The sequence below is a fragment of the Anser cygnoides genome, chromosome 3 (assembly GCF_040182565.1).
Source record: "Anser cygnoides isolate HZ-2024a breed goose chromosome 3, Taihu_goose_T2T_genome, whole genome shotgun sequence".
Classification (NCBI taxonomy): domain Eukaryota; kingdom Metazoa; phylum Chordata; class Aves; order Anseriformes; family Anatidae; genus Anser; species Anser cygnoides.
Genome location: NC_089875.1, coordinates 82,601,180 through 82,607,018, shown reverse-complemented (window position 1 = coordinate 82,607,018; position 5,839 = coordinate 82,601,180). Strand labels below are relative to the sequence as shown.

At 43.6% G+C, this 5,839-nt stretch overlaps 1 long non-coding RNA gene across 1 annotated transcript; it reads left to right on the top strand.

Annotated features, from left to right (window-relative positions):
• The first annotated feature begins 223 nt into the window (after positions 1 to 223).
• On the top strand, positions 224 to 2,803 carry LOC136790476 (uncharacterized). The gene is made up of 3 exons (XR_010830464.1): positions 224 to 329; positions 482 to 540; positions 933 to 2,803. It is a non-coding gene; the product is annotated as an uncharacterized lncRNA (long non-coding RNA).
• Positions 2,804 to 5,839: the final 3,036 nt, after the last annotated feature.

The following is a 5,839-nucleotide window of genomic DNA, read 5'->3' as shown; positions in this document are numbered from 1 at the left end:
CCTTGTCCCAGTGTTATCCCTCATCACACCGCTGCTCCCACTCTCCATTGCTTATGCACTGTCAGTACTGCCAGCCAGCGTGTCCTATCTGTCTACTTTTTCTGTAATTACCACATCTTTCCCTCCCACTGCTCTCAGACTCCTTCAGCAAGCAATCAGACCCATCCTGCTCCGCTCGTACACACTGCAGCGGGGCGAGGAGCACGGAAGGGCAGGAAGAGGAGAGCAGCGCCGTGTGGGGCAGAGATGAGGCAGGAAAAGGGACAGCTGGAAGGAGTAGGATTGTTTGTGATCTTTAAAAACACCAGGAGGTCTTCATACCTAGCAAGGTCAGTGGCTTCTGTGGTCTGTTTTATGCAGTGTCCTTTCCTTGCTATTGACTGAATGCAAGACCCCGTCCAGCCGTGGCTTGGAGGCACCGTGTCCGCCGTGCCCTGTGGCCTCATGCTGTTTTCTCAGTCAGGATTTACCGTCGTTTCAGGTCTAATGACACTCTCGGCCCTTCCTGCTGTTTTGCTGAAGCACACGGCTGTAGCTCAGGTAAGTTACAGGCCTGCAGCAGAAATGACTGGGTGTAACCGCCTGGCCTGCGTTGAAAGATTGACAGACCCCGGGACTGCGGAGCCTCCTCCTGAGCCTGAGAAACTATGAATTGGCTTGTGAAGCCTGCGGCTTCGCAGAGTACTACAAAGGCTTCTTTTTTTTTCAGTCCCTTTTGTTTACCACCCCAATGGCAGTGTTTTTACTGGCTCTGGCAGTTGCATAGCTAAAGGATCATATGACTATATATTTTGTGGTCTTTCCTTCTAATCCAGAAATACCACAGGCAGTAAGAAGTTCTTGTCCAGGAATTCCTGTCAGTGAGAAAGTGTAAAGCATTTTCATTTTTAATGGGATTTCTTGTTTCTTCTTTTTCAATTCTTATTCTGAAGAAATAGAAACAAGCAATTTTGCCTTGGGCGATGACCTGTGGTTGTTTCCTCTGCCATGCATAGCAGCTCAGCCTTGTGGTTCCACTGGGACTGTGTTTTTTGTACAGCTTCTGACTTCGGGCAACGAAATATGAGGTGAGAGAGTAAAGCTGTTTGTTTGGGTGAAAAGGCACAAAAATTGATGCTTTGCTGTGCCTGTTAATATTGGGCTAGAACAAGGGTAGCAACATCAAAATTCATTTCTGTTTCTTCCCTACTCAGGTGCCGTGGCAGTGGCAGGGATATAGTTATATCAAAACTTCCTTTCACACTTCACTACTGGCCTGGATTTTGATTTTAGATTTTTTAATTCCCCTATCCTACAAGGTTCATCCAATTTTGAATTGGCCTCATTTGGGTCAATTTCTATAATAATGAGCCCCTCTGCTGTCTGCTGGGCTGTCTGATGAGTGCTGTGGGCTAAGTTTGTTACGCTCTGCTCTCTGCAAGGATGCTTTTTTCTCCCTGCCCAGACTATGCCTTATCATTTCTTGCATCTGACTGAATTTCTAAGGCGCATCCTGGTGGCTGTGTGATCACAGAGGTGCTCCAGTGTGGGAACCTGGCTCATGGGAGCACTCTGCTTGGCGCAGCTCATGGTGAACTCCAACTGGATGAGAAAGCAAAGGCAGCACTCACCAGCAGGGCAAAAGGTTTGCAAGAGCTATCTGGTGTGCTGCCGTCACCTTGCCCTGATAGGCACAGCCTGTCTCCATCAGAGAGGCATGAAGGCTGTGTCTTGAGTCACCAGTTAGCATCTGTCTTCCAAATACCCTCCTGCTTCTAGTCCAAACCTAGTTAGTGCGCCAAGTGTATTCAATACCCAGTAAGTAGCACCAGAGTTTGGCTGTCAGAGATGCTGATTGCAAAAGGCTTCACCTGGTAAAGAATTGCTCAGTTAGTTCACTAGCTGTTTTGAAGTAACAGAGAATGGTGAAAGATCAAATATGGGACATAGGCTGCCTCCTCTGGAGTGACAAATTAGAGTCCAAAAGGCAGCACACAGTGTGTTACGTGATGTTTCCAGCCAGAGTCCTGGGTCTCTCAGCTAACAAGTGGAAGCGTCATGGGCTTTACCGCAGCAGAAGAGAAGGGGTGGAAACTCCAGGAGCTCCCTCAGGACAGCGTTTCTGTTGCCTGTTGAACTTGGGAGACTCAGCTCCCACGTGGAGGGACAGCTCCTAATGCCTCGCTAGGTAGCAATGATGTCTCCTCTTCATCCGTGTCATCCGCTGTATTACAGAGATTGGCTACCCAGATGCTCATACAGATGCTGTAGCTCCAGAGCATTTACAAGAGGCAAAGAGTGACTTAACAGCTTCAATTAGCTTCTAGAAAAGATTGCACAGTGCTTAAGGTATGCCAAAAAGGCAGTGTGTGACTCCTCTGACAAAGCAATGCTGCTGCTCCTTGTGATGCTTTAGCCTCCTGCAGTGCCAGATGTAGCTAGTGTTTTACTATTTCTTTCTTCAAATAGCAGTGCTCAGGGGGGATAAACTTTACTTAACCTAATTAATTTTAATCACAGCTTTCAAATCTCATACTGTGCAAAGAATTACAAATTGGAATACATTAATAGAACCCATGGTTTATGCTGCAAGCTAATCGGAAAGTGTGCATTTACATTTTCTGCATGAGTTTGCAATTACCATTAAAATAAAATTCAGTTATGTCCTTTTAAATTACTAAAATGTGAAGAACAGATTGAGCTGGTCCCATTTGTTGTAGAAAATGACTTGAAAATGGCCTACATTTCAAAGAATTAAATGATTCTTCCTGAATAAGAGGTTTTAGAAAATGACTTCCAGTTGTCTAGAGTTAAGGTGCTTCCAGGCATTCTGGTTTAAACAATCTTTCTTTTACAATAATGGATTGCTTAATGTTTCCTACCTGCTTCGGTACGGATTCATGGAAGGAACAAGGAGGGTTCTCTCACAAAGTCAGCAACGACTAACAACCTTTAGGTGTAAGCTGGAGAAATAACAACTCAAATGGCCACGTCCAGAACCCAATGCTGAGCACTGAGAAGCAGTTCAGAAAATTTACTTCCCAATGGAGGGGCTTCTCATCTGATGAATGTGAGGAGGAATATGCCCAAATCCTACAATCCAGCAGCTTTGGGGTTTCATTACGAACACAAAACTCCCCCAGGTGTACCATAATTTTGGTAGGGCCAGGTTGAAAATTTTATACATACCCAATGATTTGGAAGCCTGTGTCTCATTTAAAATTGGCAATGGTATACATAGGAAAGGTTAATCCCCTCAGCCAGTGGTGGTGACCTGAGCCCATTCCCCAGCACCTGGCTGTGGGATTTTTGGGCCACTCTTCTGCAAAGCCCACTTTTGTAACTATGTGATTATACAGGAAGGTTAGGTGCCATATTTCTGTGGCCCGTGTCACCTTGAGTCCAAGGGCTTCACTTTTGGGATGCCAGTGACTACAGAAGGAGTCAAAAAAGAAGTGGTCTTGGCCTTGCTCGCCCATGCCAAAACAGCAGATTTTTTTTTTTTTTTTTTTTTTTTTTTTTTTTAACGGGACTGTGATGCCACATCAAAATGATGTGGCTGACTATCTCCTATTCTCAAAAGCACTTTTGAACTTTTAGGAAACCAAGTCCCATTCACGTCAGTGGAAACCCAGGTTTCAAGGAGCCAAGAACCCCCCTGAGCATGCAACTCAGACACCTTATTCATTTGGCTCTTTTGAAAAAAATGTTACTTCAGTGGAAATGACCTCATTTTGAAGAAAAGTTGAATTGCTCCCGAAAGGATCATTGTCTTCAGGAACTGTAGTCTATGTTACAGTGTGACAGGGCCCCAAACAGTTTTTAATATAAAGTTTGACATTGTATTATAATGACAGTGTTCAAGACAGTACAGTAGTGTTTGTATTTGTTTTTCAGCACAATCCCCTGCAACTTATTTATTTATTTTTTTAAATTCAAAACCATGCAATGCAAGCGGTGCAAAAATAAAGAGGAAAACCACAGTCTCATAGTACTTTGTACAGACACAGAAACAGCTTACTCCTTTGTATAGCAAAAAGGTCAAAATGCATTGCTTTTGGGAAAACATAAGCAGATGTATATATTATAGATGATAACCTTTAGCTAAGTTGTAAGCCTAGTGCTTATTAAATAATTGATAGTACATCAGAGCTTCATGAAAGCCATGTTTTACATGCTGAGTTTGAATAAAATGCCTTGTGATAATGATTTTTGTAAAACATAATATGAAGTACAAATATTGACTCAGAGACCAGAGGATGAAACATTCCTTTTTTATTAAACAGGTTATTACATCTAAAATTGCACTGAACCTCACTGAAAACTCTGGAAGACGAAAATGAACTATGTTATCACTCTGAAATATCACTTCAAACTTGTATTTGCATCAGAAAGCACGTTGAGGGTTTCTTCTCTTTAAAAATGCAGCTGAAATGCTGCGTGGAGTGCTCATAACCACAGAACGATATAAGTAGCTTTAAAGGAAATGATGAGCTGATTCTTGACTGATGTAAATCACCAGAGCTCTGCTAGAGTACGTGGAAATCTACTCAATGGACAATTTTAATTTTAAATAAGATACAGACTGCGGATCCACCAAAATAAGTCTCCATGCACTTCCTTTAATCTGCAGTGAGAAGAGGAAAATTCACTTCTACACGCCTCTGGTGCCTGTAGGTGAGATCTGTGGGATCACATGCCCGTGTGGCAGAAGGAAATGCACAGACACACCTTGTCTTCCTTTCCGTCACGCTCAGGTAAACTCAGGGAGGTTGCACTGCTGCAGAACAGGCAGAGGGAGCGTGTAGCTACACCCAGAGCTGCCTTGTCCCAGGGCTGTCTGCATCTTTTATGCCAGGTAGGAGGATGAGAGCAGTGCGAATGCCCCTCTCCTGCCTCCAGCTGGGCACTGCCTGCTGCTGGAGCAGAAGCTGGGCTCTGTTTCTGAGTCATTTCAGAGTTGAAGGTAAGAAGCCAGTATGGTTTGAGGCCATGGTGGTAATGAATCCCTAAAGTACACTGGGAATTACCCAGGGCAGTCACTACCTGAGCAGAAGAGCGCTGAACTTGCCCTCCTTTTGTCTGCTAGCAGCTGCAAATACTGTGAGCATCCCGTGGCTGCTTGACTGATTTCAAATGCTGGTTTGGTAACTCATCTGGGATTTTTATGTACTGATATTATTTTTTAATATGGAAAAAAATGAAGTAGAAGTAGCATCCAAGTTTTTTTTTTTTTTTAAAGGCTAATTTCTGATTCTTCTAGTTTTACTGGTTGCTAACTGCCATAATCCAACTTCTCTGCAGCTGAGCCTGTCCAGCTCTCATCCAGGTCAGCTGTGGTTTTACGTAGGCTCTTTGCAATACCTGGAAACCTCAGCCTCTACCCAAGCTGACGTCTTCTTTGCTCTTAAATTATTAACTTTGTCTAATTTCAGGCATGAAACCACTTTGCACCCATTAGAGCAGCTCTGTGCATCGAATAAGACTATGCATGATGCTCCTCACAAATTCATATGAAAATGAGGAACCCACTGCAATTCCCAGTTCTAAGCCGTAAAACAGTTTTCAGCACCAACAGCTGATGACTTAACACGGTTTAATTAGCTTCAGAGCATTTCCAGGCCACTGTGTTGAAATGAAATGTGTGCACAACTTAAGGCTCGCTCATTGACAATCAAAATTTTTAACTTGCCAGGCCTGGGGAGTTTTCTCTGCAGAGCAGAGCTGCTTCTTCAAAAGCAGTGACGTTCCTCTGGAGGCTAGGGAAAAAAAGCCACATTTTTGCATAATCACAGCTTTCAGTAGTACAAAATTCACAGCTCTGTGAGAAATTACAAAACAAAAAGTCTAAGTACGAAGT